This window comes from Vicugna pacos, chromosome 2 (genome assembly GCF_048564905.1).
Source record: "Vicugna pacos chromosome 2, VicPac4, whole genome shotgun sequence".
Classification (NCBI taxonomy): Eukaryota; Metazoa; Chordata; class Mammalia; order Artiodactyla; family Camelidae; genus Vicugna; species Vicugna pacos.
Window position 1 is genome coordinate 22274100 of NC_132988.1, and position 15386 is coordinate 22289485.

The following is a 15386-nucleotide window of genomic DNA, read 5'->3' on the forward strand; positions in this document are numbered from 1 at the left end:
CAACACATCCACAGCACAATCGTGCTGACACTGGCAGAACCCAGATGGCCAGGACTGGACTCTGATTACAGATATCAGCATGTGTGTGTATGTATGTATGTCTATCGTGGTTTTATTACTTTAAAATAATGCTAACTTTAGTTGAAGTAAACTGTAAAACTGTAAAGTTTCACATGACATATTATTTTCTTCAATTACAAGAACAAATTGAAAGCTGCGGTTTCAAGCAGTCTAGTCTGGAGCACCTGCTCTGGGCCAGGCTCTTGGACATTACACTTTTAGGCATCACAATACGCCTGTGAATCAGCAGCCTCACTTTACAGATGAGAAAATTGAATGTAAGGAAAATGAAGTAATCTGCCTCAGGCTCCCTGGGTCCGAGTTCATCGCTCAGATGTAAAACAGTATCTGCGAACCCAACTACTGAGCCTTTGTGCTAATCACCATTCATTCATTCATTCATTCATTCTTGCTATGTTCCGGGCATTATACTTGGCTTTGGTGAATATCCTGCCTCTTTTGATTTGTGATCATTTTAAAGCATTATATATTGTAGCCTTTTGATAATCGCTACTGGTGAAGAATAGAGCTAGCCTCTGCCTTCTGGCTTCCTATTCTAATATTAAGTGTTTGCTACAGTTTCTGAAAGGGTGAGCTAAACCATGGCCTGGAAATCCATGTTGGCTTGTTTGTGTGTTTTTTTTTTTAACACATGTGTGTAACTAGATTTTCCATTATAATGGACCAATTCCTTTAGAGTTTGGAGCCACACAGAGCTCACACCCGCAGGGAACTCTGATAAGGTAGTTCTCCAGCCTGGAGGACTTCTAACTGCCGCTTGAAAGGCTTGCAAAGAGGGTAGCATCTCTTAAAATCCACGTAGGATCTTCGTACCAGCTGGGCTTCATTTCAGAATCTACTGCTGTCATTACAAAATAGCTGTTTTCTCTTTAATCTGTGTGCCACATTGCAGCAATTTTCATCAAAAATATATTAAGCCCCTGCTGTAAATTGGCCCCACATACCCTTGTCAGACACGTGAAGCGGAAAATATCTTCTTTTTTCAAAGTTTTTCCTCTCTCTAAAGCCCTCGCAGATATCAGCACTTCCTAAAGCCTCATGAGAGTCCATCATGTCTGTAAGCCAAGGATTATAACGCAAAATGAATCTGATTCAGTGTCAGAGACTGATCTTATCCTTTGTTTGTAAAAACAAAAAAAAAAGAAGAAGAAAATTACAGAAAAGGCATTCTAGAAGAAAAAATAAAGCCGCTCCATTTCCATGTCTGATGAAAGTTTCCAGCCTCAGAGAAGAGGTTTTCATGTGCTCCCTGACACCCTATCCAAACACGGGCGTTGTAGACACCGGGGCAGGAGAACATACAGTCTCGCTTAGACGGGGCAGGTAGGTGGGCGCGTGGAGTGGGCGTGTCTGCCTGCATGAAGGAGAGAATCTGCCTTTCTGCACGCTGAGAAGCGTGGGAACACACAGTGGACTGCTCTCTCCTAGAGTAACTCAGGATCCCCCAGAAGCGTTTTCCATCCCGACAGCAGCACTACTGTGTGTTGTAAGCAGCGGCGTCAGCTTGAAACTTCATCCTTGAGGGTCTGCTTAAAAGACCCAGCCTACAGCCTTCAAGACACTGCACCTCTGTGGTGGGGAGGTTTGTCAGCCTGATGCCCAGAAGCTCTATCTGTGTTATAGGGAAAAGAACAGAGTCCTTTCCTTCCTAGGAACTGTGACTTGGAATCTTTCTTCCACTTTTTTGGTTTCTTGTAAAAGCGAATACGTGAACTGTGGTGCCTTAACCATTCCCCAGAAGCACCTAGCACAAAATAGCTTTGACAATTCAACAGGAACTTGTCCCTGATTTTTAAGCCATTCTGATTTCACCCTTAAACTCACTAAAATGCATTCAAAAACATTTCATGTATAATATGCATGACGCACAAAGCATGACCCATTCAATTGAATTCAAATTTAGTTGACATCCTTGTATTTTTTGTTTTTAAAAGACAACACCCACAAGTCTACATTTTAAGGAGCAGCCAAAGTTACTTGCTTTCCTTTTCAGTAAAATGTCTGTGAAATTCAGCATTATATTAGGGTGGTTGTTGGCTTAGTATTTTTTTATTACTATTATTAATGAAATTTCAAGTTAGTCTTCGAGGCTTCCCTGAATTTCAGGATGGATTATTGACATATGTGACAGGTATGATGCAAATCTTTCGTCGCTTCCCCTGTGCTGTCTCACCTAACTTTGTGCACCTGCCCTTTCTGAGCCCTGGGGAAGCAGCAATATAACTTCTGTCTCAAGTCACTTTCTAAGAGAGATAACTATATTGGGGAGGCAGAATGATTGTTATCCTCGAAAACTTCAGCTATGAAAACTTCAGCTATTTGGGAGTTTCTCCGTGTCATTGCCATGAATTCTTACCTTCTTTCAGAAAACAAGCCTTCAGGGCAGGCAGCCTCTTGGCACCTGACCCCAGTCTATTCAGCAGTGTGAAGACAGGAATAATCTTGGCTCCACTGAGGAGCAAAGGCTGTTGCAGTGCCAGCAGTGAGAGGAGAAGACAGATGTGCTCCTCCAGCATAGGACACAGATGTGCCCTCCCACCTCGAGCTACATTTTTGCCACAAAACTGGGAGCAGGAGAAGGTAGCATTTTTCCCATGGGAAGTCACTTGGAAAACTGGAAGACAGCTTTTCAGACCAAGTGGAAGCCCAAATTAGGAAGCCATCTCAGTAAGTCATAGGGGTTCATGTTACAGAGCCAAGGAATTGCTAAGCTGAAGATGGAAGTGGTAGAGTAGACATACAGGCAGGGCCAGGAACAGAGCAAGGCGAGTAAGGCACCCAGGTGTTCAGTCACGGGCAGCTCAAGTGTGAAGACACTGGCCACCCCGTTGGTTGTCTGGGTTGATGCTGCTGATCCAGCCAGCTGACTCGGTGACTGGCCTCCCTCCTTACCATTCTGCATGCGACCCTCCTGGTACTGCACACCAAGTCAGAGACGAGGATAGCCGTCCCATGTACAGCATCATTCTTTGGCCAAAGATAGGTGATAACTTAGTCTATGATCTGTCATTTTAAAGAAACACAGTGTTCTGGTTAATCTTTTTTTTAATGGAAGTACTGGGGATTGAACCCAGGACCTCGTGCATGGTAAGCACACGCTCTGCCACTGAGCTATATACCCTCCCTCCACAAAGATCAAGCTGTTCTGGTTAATCTTAATGGAATAACTAGAATACTGAACATGAATGTTATAAATTTTCCCCAAGAAATGCTTTACATTAAAATGAAGTAAGTACAATGTAATCTCTATTTGATAATGATTTACATGTTACTTCAGGATCAGAACAGAGCCGGGGGTCATAGGCACAAACATCAGTTACCCAGGTAGGACTGTTCCTGGGGCACATGAGGACTTTCTGACAAGGAGTTCTGGCTAATGTTAAAAGATGAGTAGCCAAGATGTGCAGTGCAATTTGTTTTTTCTTTTTCCTTCGAATTAGGAAAGAAATGTATTCTCAGTGCACAACTGTAGTACTATTGTTCTAGGGTTGTGCCCCACCAGGAGACACTCTAGGTGGAACCTGCAGACATCCTCCCGTAGATGCTTGCTAATAGCACATGAATAACCTATGGGAGAATGTGTATAATACCCTCTGTGGTTGAAGAGCACATTTCTGGACTCAGATCGTGTCTAAGCTGGGTTCTTTGGTAGAAAGCAGTAGAAACCAACTCAGGTGAACTGAAGGCCCAAAAAAGTATCGGAAAGCTAGCTGTAAGGTAGCGCACAGATTCCAGAATGCTGGAGAACCATGGAAAAGCATGAGAATAAGGGCAACTCTGGGGCTCTTTTAACAGGAAGTGGTATTTAGGCTTTTAGGATGTCACCACCAGAATGAGTCAACTCCAGCTGTTTTGGTTTTTTTTTTTTTTAAATGGAGGTACTGGAGACCCAGGACCTCAAGCACGCCCTCTACCACTGAGCTATACCCACCCCCACCAACTCCAAGTGTTTTCCATCCTTGCATCCATCTGCTTGAGACTCAAAGACCAGGGAGAGAGTGTCTGCTTGGCCAGTGGATCATATGCAGACAGACACCTTGGAGACAGGTGTACTGGGCACCTTACCTGACAGTTCCAAGTTGGTGGAACTCTGGCTCTGCAAGAGGAAATTAGGGTACCAGTACCAAAAGGGAGGTTATAGGAACTAACATCAATAAATGTCCTCTACCGAGATGTCCCACAGCCACTCTGAGTCTTCGGGTTCATGCATCTGTTGTGAGCAGGTGGGGTTAGTGCTTTTTCCATGCATCTATAACTCTAAAGTTTAGGCCACATGAGTTGGGGGAGGAGGGGTAGCCCAGAGAATATAATTTAATAGGTTGCTCTTATATGAATAAATAGATATCCTTTCTTTGGAGAAGTAAGGATGGCTTCTACCAGGGAAGTAATGCCACTCCTCCTTATTAGCATTCTTAAAGAAAATAGTTCTATCAAAGGAACAATTCCACCATTCAAAGAAATGTTAATAGTGTTAGTAGCTTCTAAAAATCTTGTAACAAACAAAAAGACAGGCTTTCGGCATAGTCTGGCACTGAGTATGTTGCATTAGTCTTTAGTCTTCTTGCTATCTGGGTGACTTATATATACGAAGTGCGTGACATTTTTAATGCTTTATATCTGAAAATACAATCCAGAACAGAAAAGCTTATGTAATCTTGGTTAATTCACTAAAACTCTGTGCAGTTGTGAGATAGTATTATTGTAGAATGTTGTAATTCAGAGTATATTCATTCATAAGGAACAGAAAGAAGTCAGTGTTGGACAGAATTTCTTTCCTTAATATTTTAAACCTGAATTGGTGTTAGGACATCAGCTTAAATCTTTGTTCCAAAGTCATCTACCCTGTGTTAAATATGCTCTTTGTAAAGGATACCGTTTGTCCGTTGTTAAAGGAGGCTTGAGTACACTCCCAATACACATGTCCACATCCTTCCGTGCCTTTTGCATCGCCCTCCTCCTTTCAATGTTCATCAACATTGCCCTGGTTAAGGTTGTACAGTATCTTTGGAGTAACCTCCCCGCTGATCTCCAATATTTCCTCTTTCTAAGACTCCTTTAAAAAAGTGATTACATGTCACTTCTTTGGTCAGAAAACTTGGATGGCCTCCCAATACTTCAGACTAAAATAAAAACTTCTTCCATGACATTCAAAGTCCTAAAGACTCAGATTCCAAGCTCCCATCCAGGCCTTGCCCCGGCTGCATCTTTACATCTCCCCACATCTGGTCTCACTGGACCACCAGCAACCCGCACCCAGACTGGATTTGCCTGCTCTTCACCTTTCTTAGTTCACAAGATTCCCTCTGTCTAGACTGTATATTTCCCTCTGCCCACCCTTGCTATGAAATGCTACCCTTCAAGGCTCAGTTCAGATAACTTTTGTGAAGCCTTCCCTGGTTCAGGCCACTTCATCCTGCCCCCTCATCAATTGTAATCCTCCCAACATTTGCAGGAGACTGTGTGGTCCTCTCTTACAATATTTGACATATTCTGCCTTATATTATTTTCAGTTGTGTGATGAAAGTTCCTTTAAAGGAAAAACCATATTTCACAGCATTTCGCCTCCCCTTTGGCACTTAGTCAACTGCCTTTCACATAGTAGACTCAACAAATGAAATAAATTGGACTGTATTTAAAAGAATTGTACTTAATGATCTCTAAGGCCACTTTCTAGCATTAAAAAGTCTTGGTTATATGAAGTAAACCTAAGCCAACTCTTTCTGAATTGGTAAAAATTAAATACAGCTGCTAAAACAGAGGTTCCCCACCCCCATCCTCACCTCCTCACTCCCACAATAGTGATTTAAAAATACCATAGTTTATTTTTCTTTCTCATAAAAGAAGTACAGGAGTATGCAGTCCAGGGCTAGAGTGGCAGCTTCAGAAAGTCAAGAACTCAGGCTTCTTCCAGCTCTCTACTGTGCCATCCCTAGGTTTTGGCCCTCGAGGTCTGTAATGGCTTCTAGAGCTCCAGCCATCACAAAAGAGTTCCAGGTAAAACTTTCAAGAACAGAAGAGCCCTCTTTGAAGAAAATCTCCAAGAAGCTCCACCCATACTTTCCCTTACATCTTACTTACTTGCATCACTTACATCACTTAGTGTCTTGGCCACCTTTATCTGCAAGAGAAGTTGGGAATTATAGCTTTTTAGCTGGACAGCAGTGGGCCCAGTTAAAAATGGAGAAAATGGATACTTGATAGGCAACTAGTCGTCTTAGCTGCATTCTTTTTTCCCTCCAGCTTTACTGAGATATAATTGACAGATAACATTGTGTAAGTCTAAGATGTACAACATGTTTATTTGACACATTTCTATATTGCACAATGGTTACCACCATAGCATTAGCTAACACCTTTATCACCTCAGGTAAATTACCTTTTTTTTATGGTAAGGACATTTAAGATCTACTCTCTTAACAACTTTCAAGCATCTAGTACAGTATTATTACCTATAATCACCCAGGTCTTCGTTCTATCCACAGAACTTGTTAATCTTACAACTGGAAGTTTGCACCTTTTCACCAACATCTCCCCATTTCCTCATCCCTAGTCACTGGTAACCACCATTCTGCTCTGTTTCTCCGAGTTTACCTTTTACAGATTCCACATACAAGCGAGATCATAAAGTATTTGTCTTTCTCTGTCTGACTTATTTCACTTACCATAATGCCCTCCAGCTCATCCGAGTTGTTGCAAACAGCAGGATTTCCTTCTTGCTGGTGACTGAGCAATATTCTAGTGTGTGTGTGTATATCACATCTTTATTCATTCATCCACTGACAGACACTTTGGTTGCTTCCATACCAGCACCGTTCTTAATGCTCATTTTAAAACTGGGAGGATTTCATCCTATCAGTTCCTCTTCCAGCTATATAGGGGAAAAAGGACTGGAGACAACTTGGAGCAAAGAACTGGTGAAAAAATGCAACATGTTTATCTTTCTCTCAATATCTGAGAAAAGATACCCAGAAATAACCATGGAAAAGCATGTAGTGAACTCATTGATCCTAGTTTCCATTCAACTAAAACTGTGAAGAAGAGGGACCCCTGTTGTCACCACAGATCCCATAGGAAGCCATAATAGAGGGTGGCTCTACAGGAAAATTGGCTGCCTGCTAGGATTCCTATCTGAGTTTGTAATGTAATATCCCAGTGAAAGGGGAAACATTTTAGGATCATTTATTCTCAGCACAGGAATGACAGTGCTTCTTGAGGTTGAATTTGGTACCTCACCCTCAGGTGTGTTGTCATTAATTTATTGGGATCTTTTACGTATCCCTTAGCATAGCATCTTTCCAAATAGTGCTTCATTCCACACCTTTTAAAATGCACTGACTTCCAAAAGTGTGAAAGGCAAAAGCTCTAAAGCAGAGAGTTAAGTAGGAAGCTTTGAATTGGCACGGTTAATAAAAAATTAAGGATTGCTCTGAGACACTTCAGGCAAAGCTAAGCAAACTAGGGGATTGGGTAGTGTGAAAGCAGATGAAATTTAATTTGGTTAAGTATAAAATAATGCACTTTGGGAAAAATAATCTAAACTTCTCATAATCTCTGATAGGCTCTGAACTCATAGTAAAATAATTTAAGAGTCATGGCTGATAACTTGGGGAAAATATCTGTCTGGTCTCCAGCAGCAATTTAAAAAACCAATAGGATGCTTGGGGGGGTTAAAAGAAAAGATAATATAGAAAATTTAAGATAACATATAAAACATTAGTGCTATTCTGTGTCCAGTTTTGGTTATCATAGGAGATATTCAATCCCAGAGAAGGGACTTGAAAACAGTTTAGGAAAGTAGTGCGACTTGGGATTTATATAAGCTTACTGACTTGGAAAATGGCATTTTGGAAGAAAGTAGAGGAGATGAAATACAGAGAAGAGGAAGAGCATTTTAGAAAGGGATGCTTCCTCCTTGGTTCTGGTGTCCATGATAGGAGAAGGCCACACTCAGTGAATTCAACAAAAAAAAGAATGTGAAACAAGGATTTATAGAAGATGATCTTTAACCAGTGTTCCTTCAAGTTGTAGATCACCCTGTTCCAGGAGGGGACTTGTATTTGATTAGGGGGCACAGAATCACATTAACATGTGTGTCTGTTCAGCTGAGAATGAGTAAGTGAAGTGTAGGGAAATTCCCCGTGGGGTACCTGACCCAGTGGGGCTACAGAATGGGGAAGGCTCAGCTGAGCGCTGCCTGCAACCCAGGAGAGAAAACGCAACCAAGAGGCTCGGCAGCCAAACCCAATTAAGTCGTGTCCACGTTTCTCTTAGACACAGAATATTTATTTTTCCTCTGACTGTGCTCTCATGATTCAGCGCTTCCTACAGCACCAGTTGGCAGGGATACTTCCGAAAAGCAGAGGGTGTTCAGACTCTGCCGAAGGACGTCCCTGGATGGATGAGAAGCAGGGTGGGGAAGCAAGGCTAGGAACACATATCATCTCCCTGAAATCAATACATTGTGCTCGCTTTCTCCAGTGGAAACTGTACTAGCATTAACCTGGCCCTTGACCCCGCTTTAACCTCACCTCCTGAAACACATAATCCTGGGTTATCCATTTTCCAAATATAAGTAACTGCTGAGCCGTGCTTCCTGCTGGAAACACAGCCTGCCCAGGGACGGCAGGACTGTCGTATTGACAGATATGTCTGTTACCAGCTGACACCTTGGAGAACCGATTGATTGGTTCAAACAAAAATCTAGAGATTTATTTGAAGGGCCAGTGAGGTCCTTTACAGCATTTTCTCAGTTCAAGATGTCAGTTCTGCCTTAAGAACAGGAAGCCAGAGAGCAGCCACTCTTTTACAGGTATTTTGCCTGAAAGAAAACCCAATTTCTACCTAATCTCTGTGAAATTAGCATCTGGGCTGAGATGTACGGGTCTTCTCAAGACAGATCACTGAAAATGATGCTTGAAATCCCCCAGATACTGTGAAATGCCCCCCTTACCCCTATTGTTTCTCACATCCTTGAAGCACACTAGTACTCATCATCCCTGTATTAGTTTGCTCAGGATGCTGTAACAATGCACCACAGACTGAGAGGCTCAAACAACAGAATTTATTTCCTCACAGTTCTGGTGGCTGGAAGTACATGATTAAGCATTAATCTCTTCTGAGAGACAGTCTCCTTGGCTTGTAGATGGCCATCTTCTTCCAGTGTCTTCACAAGTTCTTCCCTCTGTGTGTATCTGTGTCCTAACTGCTTTTATAAGGACACCAGTCATACTGGATTAGGACCCACCCAAAAGGTCTCATGTAACCTTAATTACCTCTTTAGAGATCCTATGTCTAATACAGTCACATTCTGAGGTACAAGGGGTTAGGACTTCAGCATATGAATTTGGTAGGGGACACCATGCAGCCCAAATTAAAAATCAGGATTTAGTGACATTCCGTGGTCTGCGTGGCAAGTAACTATTGGAATTGAAATTCACAACCCCCAGCCTTCTCACAGGCATGAGAGGCTTGCAGACCACAAGTTGGTCCCCACTCATTTGTCAATCAAGGAGCTTTCTTAAAACACAGAGTAGTTCTGGGACTAAAAACCCTCAGTAGCATTTTTAATTCAGGAAATCCATTTGTTTTATCACAGAAAAAGAAGAAATCAGTGAGGAGCTACGTGAACGAGGGGACAGATCTCTCCACACACCGCCTCGGGCGCTGGGTAGCCATATTGTTCTTGCTGGGTGATAGCTTTCCAAACAATGCTCTGCAGTGTGACACCAGCTGAGCAACAGCCCAGCAAACACATGCAGCCTGTTCTTGTCAGTGGGCATCACCGTCTTCCATACAAAAATAAAAAGCCACATTTCCTGCCCAATTCACTCATCAGGAACACTCTGATCCCAGAGCAAGTCTTTGTAACCATTTTATTCCTCCTCACAGCCTTTCCAGGGGAGTTAGGACTACGGCTCCGCTGTCAGTTTTACTTTCTGCCCAGAGCCCGACTAGAATGAACTCTGCTGTTTAGCAGAATTTCATCCATGCTCTTGATATCAGGATCCAGCTATGCCTGGGAGAGCCCAGAAGCTGAGGGGCAGCTGATGTGCAGACAACGGACACCCCAGAGGCATGTGGCAGGGTGGCTGTCCTTTAGGAAGCTGGGTGTCAGCCCTGGGCCCCTAAGCTTTTGTGTCCAAGGTAGCCTTCTAAACCTGTCCAAGATATTTCTCTGGTGGCAACAAAGAAATGAAGCAAGAGAGCCCCTCAGGCCCCGATTTTAGAAGCTCCCACTGATCAGAGGCAAAAAACAGAGGGCTACTGCCTTGGCCAATCCATAGCCCGAAGTGAAGGCCCTAGAAAAATGGAGAAAATATGGCACTGGGGAACTAAAAATGAACAGGCAGGAATTTTAAAAAGCAGTGCAAACGTGATTCCTCTGTAAGGAAGGGAAAGAGATCCTGGAGAAAGGAGATACGCACACACACACACGCACACACACACAGACACACACATGTGCACACACACATGCACGCACTCACATTCACAACACACAGGAAACATCGGTGTTCATGCAGTAGCCGCCTAAGGCCATACAGAAATATTCTTTGCAAGCGGAGGTAAATTGCACCAGGAAGAGAAGAGAGAAGGGGTGGAAAGGGGGCCCCAGAGCCTCCTAGGTAACCCTGGAGCCCCCTAACCAGACACTGTGCTTGCGCACGCGGTGTTGGCTCGTCCTATCACTCGCCAGGATTGCTTGGAATGCCGCTGGAGATGCAGGACGGTTTTAGCAACAGGAAATTGGAAGTGTTCTGCTTAAAATACTTCAGGCTGTGTGTGTGAGAGAGAAAGAGGGAGTCTGTGTGTTGATAAGAGGAACGCTTGTGTGGAGGCACCCAGGCAGGCTAGTGGGCAGCCGGGTGGGCATCAGGCTGGTCCGGCCTAGCTGGCTCCTCTCTGCAACAAAGCCTCCCTTGTTCTGCACAGCCATTTTCCTGGAATGGCAACACCAAGGGTCTTTTCTTTTCTCCTCCGTCTTCTCTTGCATTGGAGAAAGCAGTTGTGTGTGAATGCTCAGGAAAGTAAACATATGCATTTTAATATCTGTGGCTCCCCCACAGTCAGTGAGCTATTTCCTCCACCCAGGTGGAAAAAGGATGGCGGGCCTCTCTGACATGCTGGTTAGTCTGAAAACAGACCGCTAAATGCATAATGAAGAGCCTCCGAGGAGTCAATCTGCATGTTAAAATGGTGTTCAGCAGCCCGAGCTGTCACACAACATAATTTGAAGATGAATGTGCATCCAATCAGACGGCCAATCGCTGATGGGCAGGGTCCTGGCTAGGAGGATTACCTGTCTGCATGTGGCAGCCGGGCTTCCGGGGGGCCACAAGTTCACCACCACCACCCCCCTATCTGTGACAAGACAGATGGACTCTCTCCTGGCCCTGCCCAAATTTGCACGGTCAGATGGATGCCAGAAGACAGCATGAACTAGCAAGGAGCAGTTAGGGAAGTCGCTGTTGATCCCAACAGAAAGACACGGGGCTTTCAGCATGCTGGAGTCCAGAGGCTGCTGGCAATAACAAAGGAAAGTGTTCCACTCGAAACTTGGAAGCAGAGAAGCCCCCACTGTGCAGCCCGGCACTGGCAGGTACAGCCCACCACGCAGCCTGGGCTGTGGCCACCACCGCCATTCCCAGCCAGTAGCTGCCTTCATGGGAATGGTGTAGCAGGCACCACTTTTGTCTCTGAACATTTGACAGGAATCAAGACCTGACTCCAGGGGCAGGACATCACAGGCACCCAGTAACACTGGGGAAATGAGGTTAGAGCAGAGAAATTAGCCATCTGCCTGGCAAAGACTGTATCCTCGAGGTGGCATTTACATAGAAACAACAGGCTACACGTAACCATTTCCATTGTCCTGTGCCACAGCTAGTCGAGCACAAAAGGGCTTATAAGGACCATGTTGTCTCTGAGGCCCCTGTACTGAGGGAGGCTGCATGTGCTGGGTTTTTTGTTGGTGGTGGTTTTTTCCAATTGTAAATACGTGATGGAGCTGCAGCTAAATGCCAAGCCCCAGGGAAGGATTCACTTTAGCTGGAGGTTTTCTGCATTGCTCCCTTCTTGAGGTTCCCAGACACTGAAAATAGGCAGCCTACAGCCAAATTTGGCGCCTAGGAAAGAACAGCAGATAAAACTGTAAGGCCCCACGTGGGATGTTGCAAATCCCCATGTGAAAGATAGACAAGAAAACTGCTTCTGGGTGAGGAGTGATTCCCAAATTGAGCCCCAGACACGTTCTAGCCTGCCCACAGCTGTGGGGTTGACAGCAGAGCCCCCTGTTTAAACTAAGCCTCACCCCCAGACGCTGCGGGTTCCAGGCACACACACCGCTAGGCTCCGTCCAGCTCCATCCTCCTCCGCAGAGAAAAGCACAGCCCGCAGGTGCTCTGGGCTGCTGTGCCATTCACACATGCGAGGTGTGAGGAAGGCTCACGTCCACTTAGCATGGGTACTGCCCTCTCTGAGAGCCTGTTAACATGGGGAGAGCCAACTGGGCAAGTCTTTTTTACAGAGGTTTGTGAGCCAACTCTTGTCTCTGTGTCCACGTGAACTGTAAGTTTCACTATGCCAGGTTGGCCCAAAAGTCACTCAAGTTCTTCCAAAAATTTTTTGGCTGCTTTTTAAAAACCGATTTGACTAAAAATGATTTATGAGTTGGGCATATAGATATAGCCTTAATTCTTGAATGTCATCATTTTTCCTCTCCCTTCCACGTCCTACCAAGTTACCTCAATGTTTGTGTTGTGTAGTATAGTTCCCCGTGGTCCCCCCACATCTTTCTCTATCCAGTCAGATAAACTTCTGTTGGACCAAACGGATAATCAAATGTCTTAGCTAATCAGATGACATAAACGGGGTGCTTACAGGTGGGGACAATGTTGTGAAGGGATTTTGTCATCCTCACCATTTTATGCTGGTCATTTTACTGAATTGCCTTGACCTTAGGTTGTGCACTTTTCGAGAAGAGGCAGTATCACCATGAATGGAGTAGCAGGCATCAAAACAAGTGCCTAAACATGAAATAAGTTTGGCTTGTGTTCAGTATCCTGGAAGTAAAACCACAGTTCACTGCCCTGTGAGGGACATGAATATTTTACCTCCATTTGCCCACCTATGACAGTAGAATAATAATCACTAATCCTGCCTAATTCAAGAACAAATAAGACAAGTGCAGAGAAAACAGCCAAAATGGGTGTGCAGTGCAGCTTGTATGTACGAATGCTTCAAAATCATTAGAATCAAGCTCTTACCATAAATCTGATCTAGTAGTAGAAATGCGACTTCAATGTAAAGCCCATGAAGTTTATCAAATTTAATCTCCACACCTCAACCTTTCAATCTACAGAACTCCCAGTTTTATATCAATTTGTAGATTTAAAGGGCTTTCCCACTCATTGTTCACACTCCAAAAGTTCAGCAAGTGAGTTGTACAGCATAAATTCTGATCCAAATTGGAAAGGGTGGGTTATGTTGCTTCATGTTTTAGTGTTTCTGGGTTTTCTTCTGCAACTTTATTTTTCAATGATGACATGCAACACATTTTGAGGATAGTAAATAAATCGAGAACTTAGAATTCATAATATGCAATGCAATCAACATCCAGAGGCTCATGCATTTTAGGTAAGAAGTTAGTGGAACAGTTGTAGTGATTGTTAAGCACTGAAATTACGATTTCAATGACCCTATAAGCAAGGGTGAATTCTTGGAGCCTCTGGAATTCTTTGTCATCAGAGATGGGAGACACGTGCATAGCCACATGGAGGATAAAGTGCAGCTCTGTCAGGGATCACTGGTGAGGAATAATGAAAAGGTAGCAAATTTAGGGTAAAGCATCCCACATGCCTTTTGCAGTTTGGTGGAATAAAAGCACAGTTGTGGCTTTCATTGAAAAATTCGAGATTAGGTCAGAGTTTGTCCTTGGTTTGCGATTCCTCAAGCTGCATCACAGATTTGTGGTACCCACTTTTTGCAGAGATGCACAGCACCCAGAGAATTTTTAAATTCTAAGAGACCTAATTCTCTTCTTCACCACAAAGGTAGCCATCATCTCAGAAGCTGTGAACAGAGAAGGAAGGGTCTCTTGGCATCAAGTGAGTTTTCTGGATCAGGGCCATCTGATACAATTTCCTGGGATGTGAAAGATGTTCTTTATCTGCATGGTCCCACGCAATAGGCACTAGCCACAGGTGGTTATGAGCACTCAAAAAGTGACTAGTGCACTGAAGACTGAGGAACTGAATTTTTAATTTAAATGTCAGTAGTAGGGGATGGGGGGTGTAGCTCAGTGGTAGAGCATGTGCTTGGCGTGCACGGGGTTCTGGGTTCAATCCCCAGTACCTGTGTTAAAGAAAAAAAAATGTAAATAGTAGCACTGCATTGGACAGCATGGCTCCCAATTTTCATGCGCTTCTTCAGGAGCCTGGGAGTCAGAAACAGCACCTCGGCCGCCTGGAGGCACAAGAACAGCAGAGTGCACGAGCTGACAGAGGACAGCACTTACACGGGCAACATATGACTTGTGCCCTGCAAAATAAACTAAGACTGATCTGTGACAGAGCAGGGGAGAAGCCTTCCCCTGTCGGCCTCCCCTCCTCCACTCATTCTAATTGCAGAGAGTGGAGAGGGGGCCTATGTAGTCAAGCCTGGTTATTGTCAAGCTCAATTTGCCATGACTTTTATTTTCCAATAAGCAATCTGGCCAGCTGTGGCTGAAAATGAAATCACCAAAGCGGACAGTCCCTCCCCCCTCCTCCAGTTATTGATTTATAAAGAATCCAGCCCCTGCTCCAGCCTGTCATCATATCCTATGGTCATCTGTATCACTGGCAAATCCCAGGGTACCGATAGAGCCCAGAAATACTTCTTGAAATGGACAGCAGACATTAACTTGTATTTCTAAATTTGAGGAGATTTTCCTGGCCTTTCTCAAACATTTTAGAAACACTGTTAAATAGAAACAATCAGGGCGATACGCCTTAATAAACACATTTAAACTTGTGGCGAGTTTTTTAGGGGGAGGAGGTCAGAAATTCTTTTTAAAATTAAATTTGTAAATTTATTTCAGCTTTCTTCAGTTACAGTCAGCCGCCTGATGACAGATAACACTTGGGATTTTGAAGTGAAGGGCAACAGAGCCTACTAAAAACCTACTAGAGTCTGCATTCTCTGAGGTCTGTGAGTCAATCAATCACTAACATTTATAGAGTCCCCAGTCTAAGACTGCCCTCAGCTCTTTGGGGAAATTAAGGGCAAAAATAAAGTAGAAGCTATTGACCCTGATCTTAAAGCCTTGG

General features: G+C 44.0%; 1 protein-coding gene and 1 non-coding gene across 13 annotated transcripts in view; one reads left to right on the top strand and one right to left on the bottom strand.

The window, feature by feature from the left end:
* MAML3 (mastermind like transcriptional coactivator 3) overlaps positions 1 to 15386 on the top strand; it is a 562009-nt gene that overhangs the window by 493065 nt on the left and 53558 nt on the right. The gene's annotated exons all lie outside the window — the stretch shown is intronic.
* Positions 3131 to 3205, bottom strand: TRNAG-ACC (transfer RNA glycine (anticodon ACC)). Its single transcript has one exon. It is a non-coding gene; the product is annotated as a tRNA-Gly (tRNA).